At 41.7% G+C, this 20001-nt stretch overlaps 1 protein-coding gene across 5 annotated transcripts in view; it reads left to right on the forward strand.

Moving 5' to 3' along the window:
• Positions 1-20001, forward strand: part of PDS5A (PDS5 cohesin associated factor A) — a 645453-nt gene that overhangs the window by 605360 nt on the left and 20092 nt on the right. The window lies entirely within an intron of this gene.

Consider the following 20001-nt stretch of genomic DNA (forward strand, 5'->3'; position numbering starts at 1 on the left):
CAGTCCACATTAAAAATAACAATATCAGATTTTTAAAAATACACAAGACAATCCCACCCCACCCCATCTATATCCTCCAAAACTTGCCTAAAATCTAGGATTTTACTTGTGTCTGGAATGTTTTGTTAATTCACGTTGATATTTTGTAAGATGATGTTAAAGTGACCAAACAGGTTGAAAAGTAGAGAATTGCATGGGTACAGAAATCAGACCTGTCCCCACCCATCCCTGCTGGAATCAAGCCCATTCCTGCTAGAATCAAATCCATCCCTGTCCGTCCCCACTGGAATCGAATCTGTCCCTGCAAGTAATCTCTTCCATCCCCACCCGTCCTCATAAACTCAGAAGTATGTATGTATGTTCAGTTTATTTGATATACTGCTTTTCCTTACAATTATTGTTGGATAAAGGTGGTTAACACTAGGTGCTTAAAAGTAGTTATTTTATTTAATTATGCTACTGAATTAGAGGCTGTGGTAGAGACCCATGTACAAATAAACAAAGACACTTTATTAATTTGGAAATATTAATTGGGAAGAATACATATTTTGTAAATGGAACTCTGCCAGATTCAAAAATCCCTTTTACCATGTTTAGCAGGCAGCAGCAAAGTCCATAAGCCACAGATGTTGGCACCTCAGTGGCTCAAGGATGCTGCTAGCAACTGCTACGCTTGGTAGAAGGGAGTTCCAGCTATCTTTTGGAAAAGGTCCTCGTTTGGCAGTACTTGGGGATCCTCACCAGCTACAGCAAGGGTCAGCAAAATTTCAACACTTGAGAAATAAAAAACAGAAATGCATTTCCTTTTCTGTTGAACACACTACAAAGACATTGCCCCAAACTAGCATATTTCAGTCAATAAATTCCTTTTTTTACCTTTGTTGTCTGGAGATTTATTTTTTCATCAAGTTGGTTCCAGTTTCTTTTTTTTCTACTTTCCTCCTGTCTTCTGCAAATTCTTCTTCAAGTGGTTGCTGTCTATTGGCTCCTCCTACCATGGTCCAGCATTTCTCCCTTTCGCTTCTCTCCCTCCCATTGTACTGCATCCTCGCTCTTTTCTGTCCTATATCCATCTCCCTCTTTTTTGCCTCCCCACTCCTCCACAGCATTTCTTCCTGTCTCTCCTCCATTCCCATGTGCAACATGTTTCCCTCTCTCTCGCTGTCCATCATCTCTTTCTCGCTCTCATTCCTTCCCTTGCTGTAAAGTAGCGGTCTCAAACTCAAACCCTTTGCAGGGCCACATTTTTGATTTGTAGGTACTTGGAGGGCTGCAGAAAAAATAGTTAATGTCTTATTAAAGAAATGACAACTTTGCATGAGGTAAAACTCGTTATCGTAGTTTATAAATCTTTCCTTAATTGTTTCTGATAATTTCAGCAATGCACAGCTGAAAGCAGTGCAACATGCAGAAAGTGAAGTTTAGATAGTTTTTTCACTTTCTGCATGTTGCACTGCTTTCAGCTGTGTATAGCTGAAATTATCAGAAGCAATTAAAGAAAGATTTATAAACTATAAAGAGTTTTACCTCATGCAAAATTGTGATTTAGATTCTAAAGTATCAACTGCAAGAGACAAGAATTTGGTGTAGTCCTCTAGGCTTTTTTGTAGAGGGGAGAATCAATATCTGACTTGTGCCTTACGTGTCCAGTGGTCATGTCCACAACCGCCTTCAGCTCTCACCTCCTCCAGCACCAGACACAACCGCCATCTTACATCAAGCAGTCACTGCCAGGAGAGGTGACGAATTTCACAAGATTTCATGAGATTATGTACACATGCACAAGCTGCACTGCCTCTAATGGTTACCTTACGTTCTGGAATGTTGCCCGCCTCATGCAAGTACTTTCCTGTGTCTGTACGCAATTGTCCTCTCCACTCCACCTCACAATAACTTACAGACGCAGGAAAGCGCTTGCATGAGGTTACAGCAGTGAGGCGGGCAACGTTCCAGAACAATGGTAACATACTGAGGGCCTCAAAATAGTACCTGGCAGGCCGCATGTGGCTCCTGGGCCGCGAGTTTGAGACCACTTCTGTAAAAGGAGTAGGGAGAGACAGGGATCTGAGGTGCATCTCTCTTACCCCCTTCTACTGCCACATCCAACCATTCTTCCTCTTTGATCTTTCAGACCATGTGCAGTATCTTTTGTCCCTGTCCACCAGTTCCATGCCTAACATTTCTCCTATCACACCTCTCAGTACCATGCTGTATCTCTTCTTCTATTCCATCCACCACCATGTCCAACATTCTTCCCTCTTGCATCCATTTCCATCTGTCCCGCCTTTCTCTCTCCACCACAACATCCAATATTTCTCCTTACCTCCTCTCCACCATGTCCAATAATTCTGCCTTTCTTTCCCTATGTGCACCATCTCTCTTTCACTCCTGCTTCACACACCCATGTGTAACCATTTTCCCTTTCTCTTCCCTTCCCCACCACCAGTATCTCTCTTTACCTCCCTTCTCAACACCCCTCCAGCCCATGCAACATCTCTTGTTTCCCTTCTTTCCAGCCCATACAATAACTCTGTTTCCCTCCCACCCATCCCCATCTGTTTCTCTCCCACCCATTCCCAGCCCACATAGCATTTCTGTTTTCCTCCATCCCACCCAGGGCAGGATTAATTCTTCGAGGGCCTCTAGGCACACAAATACACTGGGCCCCCTAGCCCTGCCCCGCACCCATTTATTTACTTGTTGTATTATTTACTTCTTTATTTCCACATTTCCACTTGTATTTCTTTTATTTTAAAATTCAAAACAAACAACAAAGATTACCATCTTTGTTTGTCCCTTTGATCCTTGTCCTCCGGGAGTGTTGGCTTCCATTTTGGATGCCATTTCCCCTTTGCTGTCACGGATGGTTTTGAAATCTTTGAAGGAGGGGTGTGTAGGGGTGTGAAAAGGGCTGTCATCCGCCCTTTATTGAAAAATCATTCTTTGGGGACTGCCTTGGAACACTTCTGCCCTATTTCTTTCTTAGGATTTCTCGCTAAAGTACTTGAGAAAGTGGTGCTACTTCAGCTACAAGACTTTTTGGATAAGAATGCAATACTGGATGATTATCGGTTTGGTTCTTGTTTTTTCCATGATTGATACTATACGGAGCTTTTGATACCGTTAACCATCAAATCCTGTTGGCGAGATTGGAGTTGTTGGGCTTGTCAGGTACGGTGTTGGCTTGGTTTGAGTGTTTTTTGGAGGAACGTACTTTCTGTGTTGAGGTTAATGAGAAACAGAGTGGATTACTTTATTGTGTGGGGTGCTGCAGGGCTCGGCTTTGTCTATAGTTTTGTTTAATCTTTATATGCTCCCACTGTATAAAGTTCTACATTCGTTGGGGGTAATGTTTCATCTTTATGCTGATGACATACAGTTTCTTATCCCTGTAAAAAAATTCATTCGACGATGCGTTGTCATTTCTGCATGACTGTTTTGGTGTCATTCAGAATTGGATGTCTCAGAACCATTTAAAATTAAATGTTGCGAAGACTGAGTGCTATTTATTAGTCGTAAGAAAGTAGCGTCTTGTCCAGCTGAAATTGCTCTTGCAGATGAGGTTGTTCCGGTATGAGGGCAGTGTAGGTATCTGGGAGTTGTGTTTGATTCTGCATTGTCCTTTAAGGCTCAGATTAAGAAGGTAATTTCTGGTGTATTTTTTCAAGCTGCGTTTGGTACAGAGGTTATGTGACTATCTTTCTGGGGATAATTTTCGTTCAGTTGTCATGCTATTGATAACCCCTCTGCTTGATTATTGTAACTATTTATTTGGGTTTGCCAGATATATTTTGCAGGCATTACAGCTAGCCCAGAAGCTGCAGCACATCTTATTGTGCATGCTTCAAAATATGATCACATCACACTGATACTTCCCGAGCTTCATTGGTTGCCAGTTGACATGCGGGTTGAGTTTAAAGTTCCCTGCTTGATCTTTAAAGTGCTCCAGTCTAACTGTCCATTGAGCGTTCGTGCTCTGCTACAGTGGTATCATCCTTTGCATGAGTTGTGATCCTCAAGACAAACTTTATTTGGAAGTTCCGTCATTGGCTGTGGTGCGACTTCTGAATAACCGAAGCCAATGCTTTCTGTTCAGGGTCCAATGTTTTGGAACGCTCTTCCTTTATTTTTGCATCAAACTAATGTGCTTCTACACTTTAGAAAAGCGGTGAAGACTTTGCTGTATGAGCGTTTTTTATGGTGCAAGTTTTGAGAATGCTTGAATTTTTATCTTTATATTCTGCTTGTAATGCTGGTTTGTGTTTGTTTTTATTGTGTATTTGTTGTTCCTCGCCTAGATTTGTGGATAGGCAGGTTATAAATAATTTTAAATAAATAAATAAATACTGTGCCAGTATACAGTTTAGTTCTATGCAAGCTCCAAACATCTCTGAACAAATCCTCCCTCCCTTTTTTACCGTCCCATCTACTTGCCCAGGACTTGAACTCTGAACCCTTTCCATACATATATAAAAGTGTTCAAATGCATTGTAAAGCAGTAATACTATCCAAAACATAAGTCTATATTAATAACCAAGTTTGCAACTCTCTCTCAACAGCCTCATTCTATATTGTCCAACTGTAACCCTTATGTATGTATAAACAACCACATCTGTAACTACTCTAGTACGTTCCACTTCATGTATGTTAATTTGTAACAAAACAACAAGGCAAGTGGTCCATCAAAGAATCCAACGTGGAGCAAAAGAAGATTGGCAGACAATAAGGAGATTCAAATTAGGTTTATTCAATGTGCTCCCAGGAACCATACCTGATATATTTCACCAAACAAGACTGGTCAATACTAACAGAAAACCATGTCTTTCATACAGACAGACCCACCCTTATATAGTATGGAATAAGTAATCACAAACTCCCCCCCCCCCTTTTTTTTCTTTTTATTTTTTTTTTTACAAAAGCACAGAAGAGGTTTTTAGCGCTGGCTGGCAGGCTGAATGTTCTGCGTTTCTCTGATACTCATAGGAATTCTATGAACATCGGAGCAGTGCAGAGCATTCAGCATGCTGGCAGGTGCTACATACCGAAGAAACAGTACAGTTTAGGGGGGTGAAGAACTTATGTGCACAACAGAAGAGCGGGACTTAAGGTGGCCCAACAGGTTGAAAAGGTGATGGTGAAAGCTAGAAGGTATGCTAGGATGCATAGGAAGAGGTATGGCCAGTAGAAAAAAGGAAGTATCAATGCCCCTGTATAAGACTCTGGTGAGACTTCATTTAGAATATTGTGTGCAATTCTGGAGACTGTACCTTCAAAAAGGATGGAGTTAGTCCAGAGGAAGGCTACTAAAATAGTGCGTGGTCTTTGTCATAAGGCATATGGGGACAGACTTAAAGATCTCAATATGTATACTTTGGAGAAAAGGTAGGAAAGGGGAGATATGATAGAGACTCGTGGCATAAATGCACATGAGTTAAGTTTCTTTCATTTGAAAGGAAACTCTGGAATGAGAAGGCATAGGATAAAGTTGAGAGGTGAAAGGAGTAATCTAAGGAAATGCATTTTTACAGAAAGGGTGGTGGATGCATGGAACAGTCCCAAAGGAGGTGGTGGAGACAAGAGACTGTATGAATTCAAGAAAGCATGGGATAAAGACGTGGGATCACTTAGAGAGAGGAGGAGATAATGGTTACTGCAGATTGGCAGACTGGATGGGCCATTTGGCCTTTATCTGTCATCATGTTATTATGTTTCTTCTGCTTTTTTGTAAAGTGGGGTAGGGAATAGAAACATGTATACAAAAACTGAACCATAAAGAAGCTAAGCTAAACCTTAAGCTCTGCAAACAATTTCAACACCACAGAAACAGTGGTGCATATCCCCCAATACTGTACAAAATATAAAGATGGCAGATGTAAATTTGAAAAAAGAGAAATAGCAAATCACTTTACAAATTAACATATAATAATAAAACAAAAAATGGAAAATAAGATAATACCATTTTATTGGATTAATATTTTTTTAATTAGCTTTCAGAGGTCAAAACCTCTTTCCTGCTGTTACAGTATCCTGTCCTGACCTGAGGAAGGAGAGTTTGGTCTCTGAAAGTTAGTCAAAAATATTTTAAAATTAGTCCAATAAAATGATCACTGTATTTCCATTTTCTGTTTATAAACATTTATCAACACATCTACAATACTACTTTATCCTAAAGCAGGGTTGCCCATACATTTTTGGCTTGTGAGCTACTTTTAAAATGACCAAGTCAAAATGATCTACCAATAATAAAATTTAAAAAAACACAAAGCACACTGTACGCAGAGAAAATGTTAATTATCATTTATATTTGGGGGGGGGTTTCAAAGAGGTCAAGGCAGATGACTTTAAAATATGCAATGTCACCTCAGTAACAACTATACAAAAATATACCCTCTCCCCTTTTACTAAACCTCGATAGCGATTTTTAGTTTAGGGAGCTTCGCTGAATGCCCTGCGCTGCTCCTGATGCTCATAGGCTCCCTGCGCTAAAAACCCCTACCGCAGTTTAGTAAAAGGGGGCCATAGTACAAAATATAGACAGCAGATATAAATTCGGACACATTTTGATCACTAAATTTAAAATAAAATCATTTTTCCTACCTTTGCTGTCTGGTGGTTTCACTTCCTTCTTCTGATTGTAAATCCAATATTTATTTATTTCTGCCTTTCTTTCTTTCTTTCTTTCTGCCTCCTGCATGCTTCCTTTCCTCCAGACCTCATTACATTCCCCAATCAACATCTCTCTCTGTCCCTTCATGAGTCCAACTTTTTCTTCCTCTCTCCCTACCCCCTCCCCTTTCTTTCTTTCTCTCTCTCCCTACCCTCTTTCTTTTTCTCTCTGTCTATCTTTCTCTCTCCTTGCTTCCCCCCTAAGCCACGGCCACCAATTTCTCCTTACTTCCCCAATGCCAGGCCAAGCACATGCAAGCACCAGGTCCATAGCATTTCTCCCCCCCCCCCACCCGACACCAATTCTGACGTCGGAAAGGAAGTTCCAGGCCAGCCAATCTCTGCCTGGCTTCCTCTCTGATGTCAAAATTGATGGGAGGGGAGAAGGCTGTGATGAGTCCGGTGCTGGTACGCACCTGGCCTGGCGTTGACTGGGGGGGGAGACTTTGGGTCTGGTGCTGGTACGCGCCTGGCCTGGCGTTGATGGAGAAGGCTGTGGGTCCGGTGCTGATACGCGCCTGGCCTGGCGTCAGGGAAACAGGGAGAACAGAATGCAAAGGCAACTCGAGTCTGTTGCGGAGCCTGGGATGGGCTCCGCAATCAACTCGCATTGCCTTTATGATCTTTACTGGTCGATCGCGATCAACATTTTGGGCACCCCTGTCCTAAAGCAAAAAAATTTTAAAATAAGAATTTTTTTTCTACCTTTGTTGTCTTGATTTTTATTTAGGCTCTCTGTCAGTTGAATTATGTGTTTGGGTATTCCCATTTGCACTAGAGTTCTCCATAGTTTATTGTAATCCACATAGTCAAAAGCTTTGATGTAGTCGATGAAGCAACGATATAGGGGTTTTGGTATTCTTTGCTGTTCTCCAATATTCATCTAACATTGGACTATGACTCGAGCATGAGTTGGTGGAACCTAGTTGGTGTTGCCTGGTTTCTGCTTTCCTCATCTTCTTGTCATTTTCTTCCTTCCTTCCACTGTCTGCCCCTTCCAAAAACTGTCTACCAACCCTCTTCCATCTTTCCATTTCTCCTCCATTTCTGGTGTTTCCATCAATGTCCAAGGCATCTAGACTGTGGATTAAAGCCAACTCCCTCTGAATCCTCCCGTTCTTCTTCTGCCTCAACACATCCAAAGTGTCAACATCAAGATGACCAATCTCCATCACTTCAATTATTCTCTCCTCAACATGTATCACCTCAGAGCTCACCCAGATCTCGACATCCAGATGCTTCAGCACCTTCTGCACTGTCAAAATTGGTACCAGCACCACCAATTCAGGACCAACTTCAGTGTCTACTGCATCAGAAGCTTTGTAGCATACTACATCCGCCATTGATGCTTCCTGCATCAGGTCCGATGCTGGCCCTTCTAGTGATGTGCCTAAGCACGAAATGCGGCGGTACTCTCACCTCGTCATCGACCATCTCCTTCTCGCCACTCCATTCAAGCATCGAGGTTGCAACATCAAGGCACATCGAGACGCTCCTCAACACATTCTGAGCATTACTACTGACCGTCAGAGAATATCCTCCATGGTGACCAGGCCGCGTACCCCCAACAAGCAGCCCATGTACCACTAAGGGTACACATACCACATGTTGAGAAACACTATATTACCAATACTAGCATCACTAATTGCCAATATTGGTACCAGTGATACCTCCACCTACTATATCATAACCAGTAACATAGTAGATGACAGCAGATAAAGAACCAAATGGTCGGCTTTCTTGTTGGCTGCAGTCTCCATGAGGTCGAACATGGGGCACTCCCACTAATCTGGTTCTTTGGAACAGAGAAACGAAAAAAGGAAAAGAAGGTGTCTTTTCAACCAATGATAAAGTCTTTATTGAGCAAGTAATGGTCCCAAGAAGGATCCCTGTTTCAGCGTGTGAAAGCGCCTTCCTCAGGGGACACTATAAAAAAATGTATAGCACAAATAAAAACATTTACAATCATAAAGCATAAGACATATACATTAAGAGCATAAAATCAATCTAAATGATAAGCATATTGTACAAACTATATTAAAAAAACATAAAATATGATATGAAAGAATGATGTCATCATATAGAAAAAGACTTAAGGAGCATATAATACATGTAGAGAAACATTTGAAAAACATGAAGCATAAGGCGTGTGAATTAATAGACCAGTATAGAAGTATGAAGATACACTAAAGAACCAGCATAATTCTGCAAGCTATATTTTTAAAAACATAAAGTAAAATGTAAGAGGCTGCTATCATAATACAGAACAGCACTCAAGGAGCATAGAATGCATAAGAACATAAGAATTGCCGCTGAGTAGAACATTGAAAATCATAGAGCCTTAGGCACCTGGGCCAATCAGGCCGTAGGCCCCTCCCCGGTGCATCCCACAATTCACCAGGAACTCCTGAGACAGGTAGACCCATCTCTCCCTTCAATTCCTCAGGTCCTGGATTTTCTACACAATGGTCTGAAGGAAGGGCCTAGCGGTAGCTTCACTCTGTGTACAGATTGCTGGTCTCCTTCTTTTAGGGGCTCATTGGCAGCTCATCTGGATGTAGCTCATTTTCTGTGGGGCACTCTATGGCTTTGGCCTCTGTTGCATCTTCCCTGTCTGACCTAGAATCTTAATCTGGAACTTCATTCTCTGGCTCGTCCGCTGTATGAACCTCTGGAATAGGCATTTCTGATGGATCTCATGACCAAGACGGTCTTTCTGGTGACTATTACCTCAGCCCAAAGGGTGTCTAAACTCCAGGCCCTTTCCTGCAGGGTTCCCTTTCTACATATTACAGATTCTGCTGTGATGCTGCATACTGTTCCTTCTTGTCTTCCGAAAGTTGTTTCCGCTTTCCATGTGAATTGGGAAGTTCAGCTTCCTGCTTTTGCTTCCTCTGGTTTGAGGGAGCAGGACCCGGTATTACAGTCCTTGGACGTGCACAGACTTTTATTGCAGTATCTGGAGGTCGCTAATGAGTTTTGCTTCTCTGACCACCTGTTTGTTCTTGTGGGTCCTGCCCGCAAAAGTAGGCCGGCTTCTAAGGCTACTATTCCAGGTGGATTCGCATAGACATTTCCTTGGCTTATGTGATGGCTGGAAAGAAGCCCCCCTCATGGTGCAGGCTCATTCAGCCAGAGGTGTTTCATCCTCTTGGGCAGAGTTGAAGGCTGTTTATGTGGACGATACTTGCAGAGCCGCTTCCTGGTCCTCTTTGTATACGTTCACCAAGTTTTACAGGATCGATGTGGCGGCCAAGCAGGATGCTGCTTTTAGTTCCTCTGTTTTGGCAGTGGGCTCATCTGTCTCACCCTGATTTTTTGGGACTGCTCTGTTATGTCCCATTGGTCCCAGAATAAAGTGGGATTGTACAAGAACGTTTATTTTTCTTTCCTTTAATTTCTCCTTGTTCTCTTAAAAAAAAAAAAAAAAAAAAGAGAGAAATCAGGAGAATTTTTTCTCCATTTTTGCTTTCAAGCGTTTTGACGGCGGGGCCTCTTTCTCATCTCAATCATTGAGTTCAATTTGCTGAGATGGTTTTCCCATCTATGTCCCACCTGTTAATGGGGTTTAAAAAGTGCGGCAGGTGCCAAAGGACAATTTCCATCACCAACCCCCATAAGTGGTGTATGCAGTGCCTTGGTCCAGAACATCACATCGAGTCCGGTGCGTGTTGTTCCACTCTTCAAAAACGCACCATTAAGAACTGCATTCTACAGCAGGAGAAGTTGTTTGGTGTCAGCATGTTGGGAGCTGATGCATCAACGTCAAAGCTCTCGACGTCGTCCACACCATGACTCAGCCAGGATTCAACACACACAGTCAGGGTAGAGTCTTCACTCAATACTATAAACAGCTGTATACCCTACAAACGGAGCCTGCCGAAGTGGAGGTGATGGTTTATCTAGAGTTGGTTGCCCTGCCCTCTCTTACGGAAGAGGAAGCCTTGGAGCTTTCTTAACCTATAGAGGAAACCGAAACATTGTGGGCCATTAAAAGTCTTTCCTTAGGTAAGACCCCTGGCCTGGATGGCTACACCGCTATATTTTATAAATGTTTTAGGAGCTTATTGGTAAAACCACTCATGGAGATGTTTAACAGCCTTCAGACAGGGGATAAGTTACCTTATACATGGCGTCTGGCAGGTGTCACATTGTTGCTTAAACCAGTCAAGGATCCTGAGCAATGTGGATCTTACCGCCCTTTTTCACTTTTAGACACAGACTATAAGCTCTTTACAAAAATATTAGCGAATTGGCTACAATATATGAGCCACTTAGTGAGGGACGACCAAGCCGGCTTTATCCTTGGATGTCAAATGTTTCATAACATGCATTAGATTCTCCATGTGATTCATTTGGCTAAGCGTCGTGAAGCCCCAGCTTTGATTTTGAGTATTGATGCTGACAAAGCCTTCAATAGGGCACTGTGGCTGTTTATTATAGGGACCTTGAAGAAATTTGGGATCACAGGTCAATTCTTAGACTGGATAAAGACCATTTATACTAAACCCTTGGCCGCCATGAATTGAAAGGCATAAGTGCGGTATATAAATAAAGAATTATGTTATGTTACGTTATGTCTGCGAATTAAAGGCCAATACTGTGACACCTTTGAATTGGCCAGGGGCACTAGGCAAGGTTGTTATTTGTCCCCCTTGATTTTTGCTCTCATCATTGAGGCTTTAGTCAAACAAATCTGTGAGAGTGAGGTCATCAAGGGCATAGTGAGTGGAGGGGTGGAAACTAAACTGTTATTTTTTGTGGATGATATCCGGCTTACAATGGGGCAGCTTCGTGAATCTTTACCTAAGATTTTGACCATTTTAATAGCTTATGGGCATTTATCGGGATTTCAAAGTTTAACCAAATCCAATATTTTGAATTTAACAGTGAGTCCAGATGATAAGCATTGTCTGCAAAGCCAATATCCGTTTTGTTGGGCAACCATGGCTATTAAATATTTGGGGATCCACCTCTCCGCCAATTTGAATGAGCTGTACTGTCTGGATTACCTACATGTATTGAGGGAAATGTGGCAAACTTGAGATATCTGGAAGTACAGGCCCCCCAAGAGTGAAATGAAAGGTGATGTTTTAACCGCTGGAGCAGGGTGGTATGAGGACTCCTAATTTCCAATTATACTATTAGGCGGCCCAGCTTCGCATACTTGGCCTGGCTTGACACTGGCAGCAAGACGTGTGGATATGAAATCTTGGTATATAGGGGATATATCACTTAGCCACCTCCCTTTGAAAGACCTTAGGGTAGTGGTGGGACAAGCGCATCCATTTATCTCACATGCACTACAGTTATGGGTTAAAATTTGAGCTATAGTGTTCAAACACTGCTACTATTTTAAGCAACCCCCCCCTAGTGGTGGCAGAAGGCTTTCAACCGGGTGGGATGGATGTACACTACAAAACTTGGGCGGAGGGAGTGCTCATAAATGGGGCAATTCTTAGTAGAAGGGGCAGTTATTCCCTTTGTCAGAGCTTATGCTGTCTTATGACCTTATGTTGATAGACCAATTCCCGTACCATCAGGTCCACATATTTCTCTGCAAAAGGACATTGCTGGACTTATGTACTGAGAACCCACTGTGGAATAGGGTTTGGGACATTTGCTCTGAAAGGGTAGTATTTCTTACATTTATAAAGCTTTTCTTTGTCAAGGGGACCCTCCTAAGCTCTACACCAGGGGTGTCCAACCTGCGGCCCCGTGAAGTATTTTGTGCTTCCCCGGTCGAGGGCGATGCAGTGTTTTCCTCTTCTGCCCCCGGGTGTTTACTGTCTTGCCAGCTCCCTCCTCTGTCTTGCTGCAGCATTTGTGCGGCCCCAGAAACTTTTTTTCGGATAAAGCGGCCCAGGGAAACCAAAAGGTTGGACACCCCTGCTCTACACCAAGAAGCGGGAATCTCTACTGGGCCATTCTTTAGACCAGGGGTGCCCACAGTTTTTTGGTTTGCGAGCTACTTTTAAAATGACCAAGTTAAAATAATCTACCAACAATAAAATTTTTTAAAACACGAAGCACACTGTACGCACAGAAAATGTTAATTATCATTTATATTTGGGGGGTTTTCAAAGAGGTCAAGGCAGATGACTTTAAAATATGCAATGTCACCTCAGTAACAACTATACAAAAATAGACAAATATACCCCCTCCCTTTTTACTAAACTGCGATAGCAGTTTTTAGCGCAGGAAGCTGCGCTGAATGCCCCACGCTGCTCTCAATGCTCATAGGCTCCCTGCGCTAAAATCCACTACTGCGGTTTAGTAAAAGGGGGCCATAGACAGCAGATATAAATTCTCAAAATGGACACATTTTAATCACTAAATTGAAAATAAAATCATTTTTCCTACCTTTGTTGTCTGGTGATTTCATGAGTCTCTGGTTGCACTTTCTTCTTCTGACTGTGCATGCAATATTTCTTCCCTCTCTGCCTCCTGTATGCTTCGTCTCCTCCAGGCCTCATTCCATTCCCCAACCAACATCTCTCCTTCCATGAGTCCAACTTTTTCTTCCTCTCTCCCTGCCTGCCACCTGCCACACTCCATTCCCTCCCCCTTTTCCTTCCTCTCTCCCTGCCCCTTCCCCTTTCTTCCTTTCTGTCTCCCTGTCCCCCTTTCTTACTTTCTTTTTTTGCTGTCTTTCTGTCTCCATGCCCACTTTTCTTTTTTTCTGTCTCCATGCCCCCTCATTCTTTCTGTCTCCCAGACCCCTTTCTTACATTCTTTCTATCTCCCTGCCCCCTTTCTTTGTGTCCATGCCCCCCTTTCTTTCTGTCTCCATGCCCCCTTTCATTCTTTCTGTCTCCCTGTTCTTCCTCCCTGTCTTTCTGTCTCCCCGTTTTGCCTCCCTGTCTTTCTGTCTCCCTTTTTTCTCCCCAAGCCATCACCCGGGCTGTGGTCTGCAAACAGACCCCCAAACCACCACTGCCGAGATCTCCCTGTTTCCCGACTCCCAACAGACGTCAGAGGGGGGGGAGGACGCTGGCTTGCCCGGCACTTCTGTAGTCGCTGTTGGCCTGTTGTGGTGTCAGCGAACAGAGAGAATGCAAAGGCAATGCGAGTCAATCGTGGAGCCCGGGATGGGCTCCGCGATCGACTCGCGTTACCTTTGGGATCGACTGGTCGATTGCGATTGACTTTTTGGACACCCCTGCTTTAGACTAAACCCAGAGCAATGGATTTTCTGCTCGCTTCTTAGAATATCCATAGCGAATAATCTGGTTGAGAATGGGTTTAAACAACTTTATCAGTGGTACTTACCGTATTTTTCGCTCCATAAGATGCACCTGACCATAAGACGCACCCTAGATTTAGAGGAAGAAAACAAAAAAACAACAACATTCTGAACCAAATTCTCCCTGCCAGGCTCTGTACCCAACCCCATACTCTTTGTCAGGCTCTGCACCCTGTCCCCCCTCTAGTGATAGGCCAGGATAGAGCACAGGGCAGGCAGGCCTAGTGACAGCAGACTGTCCTAGTGGCAGGCAGGCCTAGTAGCCTAGTGACAGATAGGCAGGCAGGCCCCATGCCCCCCACGTACCCTAAATCATCCACCATACCCCCATGTACCCCCAGTATCTTAAATCATCCTCATACCCCCTACGTACCCTCAGTACCTTTTTTAATCATAACCCCCCATACCTTTAAAAATCCCTCCCTCCCTAGATGGCTGCCTTGGTATTTTAAACATCCCCCCGGTACCTTTTAAAATCCCTCCCTAGACAGTTTTTTTAGTATTTTAAACATCCCCCACCCCCGGTACCTTTTAAGATCTCTTCCTCTCTCGCTAACTGTCTACTTCTATTTGGAACCCTTATATACTGTACAATGGTGCACCCATTTGGATTAAGTTTACTGACTGTTACTATATGACTGTAGCCTAATTGTTGCTCTTAAGATTGCTGATGGTAGGTGGAGGGAGAGGGGGGGATTTTTGGCTGATATAATTATTGGCATCTGTGAGCACATTCCAAAGAGTTAGAGTACAGATGTATAGCGAGATATCATGTTGATAACTTTGTAAGCTATGTAACGCAGTATTTTCAGTTGTTGTAATGTTTAATTTGTTAAAATAAAGTAAATAGGATTCCAGAACTTGGCTGCAACAGGAATGGCTGTGTAGCTGCTGAGCTCCTCCCTTGGACACACAAACTGAATATTTATTACACTCCTCTGACTCCTTCAAAAGTGCCTTTACCAGATGATTCTATGGAAGTACTTGAACAACTGATGGAAGGAATGAAAAATGTGCAAATGATGTTGCAGGATAACTCAAAAGTTACAGGATAACTCTCTAAAGTTAGACTACTGCAATGCCATCTACTTAACCCTATCAAAAAAGTCTTCAAAGACTCCAGCTAATCCAGAATACTGCAGCCAAGTTGATCTTTGCAAAACACAAGTCTGACCATGTCTCCCCACTCCTAGCCAAAATTCACTGGCTCCCAGTGATTTCCAGAATCCATTTCAAATGCTCCTGCCTTGCTTTTAAGATCATTCACGGCATCCTTCCTCCCTTAATCCCACTATCTTATAACTCCTCGAGTCCTGACTCTACCAGACTCGCTCAAAGGTATAAATTATCCTTCCCCTCTCTACACGGTATTCGCAATGCAGGCAAACTGGGAAAATCCCTTCTCTTCAAAATCGCAAGTCTTTGGAACGACCTTACTACCCCTGGGCTCCCTTCAATTATTCCGCAAGCAACTGAAAATCTGGCTTTTCACTAAAATGTAATTCTATCCCCTTACTCTTCTCTTCTATATATAAGTTCATGTAAACCTTTTTTTTCCTTCTCTTCCTATATTTTAAGTTCTTGTAAACGTGCCAAGCTCCACAACATCCGTGGAGATGATGCGGTATGTAAATTTAAGGTTTAGTTTAGTTTAGTTTAAAGTTAACCTCACATCAGGAAGAACTGACAAATTTAACTCATCAAATACAAATATCCAATTCCAAATTGGATAGTTGCAAGCAGCGAATTTCAGCCTGTGAGACACAGCTGGTCCAGTCTCAGCTGGATCATAAATCTATCATTACCTTAACAACAAAACTGGAAGATTTGGAAAATCAGGAAAGAAGAAATAATAATCCTGAAAATATTGAGGGGCAAGATATGGTAGGTTTCCTGAAGGACTTTACTCCCAAAGTGCTGTTTGTGAAGTTTTCTCCATCTCTAAAATTTGAGAGGGCTCATAGAATCCCTTCCAAGAAAAATAACACTGCTACTGGCCCCAGACCTATAATTTTTAAGTTTCTGAGATTCAAACAAGTGATGGAAATTTTAAAAGTACCCAAGGAGAAAAAGAGCATAAAGTGGCAGGATTCTAAACTGGTTTTTTTTTTCCTGATTATGCCAAGGCCACAGCTGACAAAAGAAAATAATTTTTGGCACTTCGCTACCATCTGAAACAAATGGGGGGGGGGGTGTTGTATGGATTATTTTTCCCTGCAAAGATGAAGGTCACTCACTGCAACAAAACAATATACTACAAGGATCTATTAAAGTTACAAGAATACATTAGCATGAAGATGGAATGTCCTAAGAATAAGAATAGAGATGTGCCTTTCAATAATTACTTATTTTCCTTCTTTTTTTATTTTAAGTTGGTAATATTTGTTTTATATAAAGTTGGTTTTTGGTTGTTGTTGGTTTTGGGTTTTTTTTTAATCTTTTGGTCTTAAATGGCTTAGTCAGTTGCAACTTGAATTAAGTTCTTTTTATTCTTTGAACACTCTAAAGAACTGAACTGAACATTCTAAAGAACACTGAACACTCTAAAGAATGACTAATTATCAGAAAGAGGTTTGGAACGCTGGGAGGTTATACCACTTACCTCTGCTATTCCTCGAACTGTTTTTGTCCTGCTGCTGGATTGGTTGGTGTTCTCTCTCTGCAGGAGATTTTCATGGATTTGTATGTTCCTGGCTCACAGATTTTGCCTCCGTGGTGTTTTTTCTATATGTAAGGGCTCTCCTTTTAGGCCTGAATTCTGAACACTGTTCAGACAAAACCCAGACTTAGCACAGGTGATCAGGAACAATCCTCTCCTGGGATCAGTAAGCTCCAGGAGCAGCTACAGCTTCAACTACCAGCGTTTCTGCAGCAGATGCAGAACACAGAGGTTCTTTCGATACAAATCCAGCAGACTTCAGACGCGGCAAACAGAGGCACCAGGGCTGGTTCCCAGCCTAAGTTCATTTGGGTTGCCTGGAACACTTCCCTTCACCAGAGGAAGCATAAACCCTGAGAGTCCACCATCTTTCACCTCCATGTCAGAAGAGGGCAGCAGCTCTCAGCAGCAACTTATGCAGCAGATAATTTGGATGCTGGCTAATAGTGATTCTCATGTGCAGAATCCAGAAGTGTGCTTCCTACAGCAGCTGGAGCGGGCTGAATGCAATTGGCGCTATCAACCAGGAAGCCAACCTGCAGGCCCTGAAAGCCACCAGTGGTGACATCAGTGCAGCCATCGAGAGACTGCTAGCTCCCAGCCTTCCTAAAGCCATAATCTGCCTTACTGGATATGCACACAACCACCTCAATCCATCTGCCAGCAGCCACTGCTTGTGTTTCAGGCTTCAGCCCTTGTTGCCATATTGGAATTTTCTATGTTCAAAGGGAAATTAAAAGTTTATTTGGTAGTAGATCACTATCAGTTAACATGGCTTTAAAAATATTTTCATTGAATGTCAACGGGCTCAATCATCCAATTAAGAGGGAAAAAACACTCAATTTCTTAAAACAGCAGGAGGCGGATATATATTTTATCCAGGAAACTTATTATTCTGCTAGTGAATCGGCCGTTAGAAGGGGTCAAACATAGTTTTTTCGCTCCTGCTGTGGGAAAGAAGGCTGGGGTGGCTGTCCTAGTGAATAAAAGATGCTCAGCTGCATATAATGTAGTTTCAGCAGATCCTATGGGAAGGTGGATTCAGGTACACATGAGCTTGGGAAAAGATACTCTGAAGTGTTTTTTTATATTTATGCCCCTTATTCAAATCAGGCTGAATTTTTCAAAACTGTTCAACAGTTGATTCCCACTGGCTTCTTCTAATTTGTTAGTAGATGAGGACTTTAATGCTGTTATGGACCCATTGTTGGACAAACCCAGTAAGCTAATAAAATCCATGGGTTTAGATAATTTAGTACAGTCCTGTGGTTTGAAGGATATTTGGCGAATTCTTCATTTTAATGCTCGGGAATTTTCTTTTTGCTCCCATGTACATAAATTCTTTTCAAGAATAGATTACATTTTTATTTCAGATCCATTAATTCAACAGGTTACAAAAACCAGCATAGACCCAATTATTATATCAGATCATGCTGGAGTTTGGATTGAATTTAAATTTGCTGAACAAGATTGTAATAGACCTGTTTGGAGATTCAATAATACATTGCTTGCAGATTCAAACTTTCCTGAGGAATTTCAATTAAAAATGAATGAATATTTTCAACTTAATACCTCAGAGGAAATCTCTTTAGAAACATTGTGGGATGCTTTCAAAGCTACTGTGAAAGGGCAAATCATTTCATATTCGGCACACATTAGGAAACAGCTTAAAATGGAATTTTCTGCGTTGAAACAAAATATTAAGGATTTGGCGTCACAATTGGCCTCAAAATGGGAACAAATTACTTTACAGGCCCTCTTAAAAGTTAAATCTAAATATGGTGAGATTTCCTTTCAACTGGCTAGGAAAGATTTGTTTTCTTAGCAGGCTCTGTATTATGGCAACTCGAATATAGCGGGAAGATTATTGGCTAATTATCTCAAAGCCAAAAAAGAAAAGTAAAGATTGCTGCTATAAAAGATGAGAAGGGTGAAACTCATTCTCAAATTGGAAACATTTTAAAACAATTTTTGAAATATTATAAAGCTTTATATTCTTCTGAGCTTTATTCAAATAAAGAACTTGAGGGTTTAGAGTTTTTAACGTTAATAAAGGGGCCAAAAATCCCCGAGCATATAAAGGGAGATCTTGAGGCACCTTTATCATTGAAAGAACTTCAGACAATTGGCCTCAAAATGGGAACAAATTACTTTACAGGCCCTCTTAAAAGTTAAATCTAAATATGGTGAGATTTCCTTTCAACTGGCTAGGAAAGATTTGTTTTCTTAGCAGGCTCTGTATTATGGCAACTCGAATATAGCGGGAAGATTATTGGCTAATTATCTCAAAGCCAAAAAAGAAAAGTAAAGATTGCTGCTATAAAAGATGAGAAGGGTGAAACTCATTCTCAAATTGGAAACATTTTAAAACAATTTTTGAAATATTATAAAGCTTTATATTCTTCTGAGCTTTATTCAAATAAAGAACTTGAGGGTTTAGAGTTTTTAACGTTAATAAAGGGGCCAAAAATCCCCGAGCATATAAAGGGAGATCTTGAGGCACCTTTATCATTGAAAGAACTTCAGACAGCATTGAAGTCCCTTAGAGTTGGATCCACTCCAGGTGGTGATGGGTTCACTGTGGAGTTTTACAAATTATTCCAAATTATATTATTACCTCATCTTTTAAATTTATATCAGGCTCAAATAACTACAGGTTGTATTTCGGGTACTATGGGAGAATCTTTAACTATTGCTTTTCTGAAGCCAAATAAAGATCCCACGTTGGTTTCAAATTACAGGCCTATTTCTTTGATTAATGTAGATGGAAAACTTCTGGCTAAGTTATTGGCTTTACGCTTGGCCAAGGCTCTCCTTTATGCACCAAACGGGTTTCGTTGCTCAAAGACATTCATCAAACACCAGACTGGCTTTTCATATGTTAAATTTAACAAAGCTATGGAAGATCCAGCCTTCTCTGTATATTTGGATGCAGAGAAGGCATTTGATCGTGTGGAATGAACCTTTATGTATCAAGCAATGGATTAGTTTGTTATTGGTTCAGGATTTATACAAATTATTCAAACCTTGTATAGTTCCCCTTCTGCCAGATTATATATTAATAATACTTTTTTAGAACGTTTTCGACTGGAGAGGGGAGTTAGACAAGAATGTTGATTATCTCCTTTGCTGTTTGATATTGTTTTGGAACCCTTGTTATTAGCTATTCAACAGGCAGGGGAGATTCAGGGTATTCCTTATGCAGGTCGGGAATATAAAGTTTCTGCTTATGCAGATGACATTTTGCTTTATTGAGGAATCCTGGATCTACCATTCCGCATTTACTGGATTTTATTGACCGATTTGGCAAATTTTCTGGATATAAAATAAATTGGAGTAAATTGGAAGTTCTTCCACTAAATAAGAACATAAGAAAAGCCTTCACCAGATCAGACCAAGGTCCATCCAGTCCGGTGAGCCGCACACGCGG

Source organism: Geotrypetes seraphini, chromosome 1 (genome assembly GCF_902459505.1).
Source record: "Geotrypetes seraphini chromosome 1, aGeoSer1.1, whole genome shotgun sequence".
Taxonomy (NCBI): Eukaryota; Metazoa; Chordata; class Amphibia; order Gymnophiona; family Dermophiidae; genus Geotrypetes; species Geotrypetes seraphini.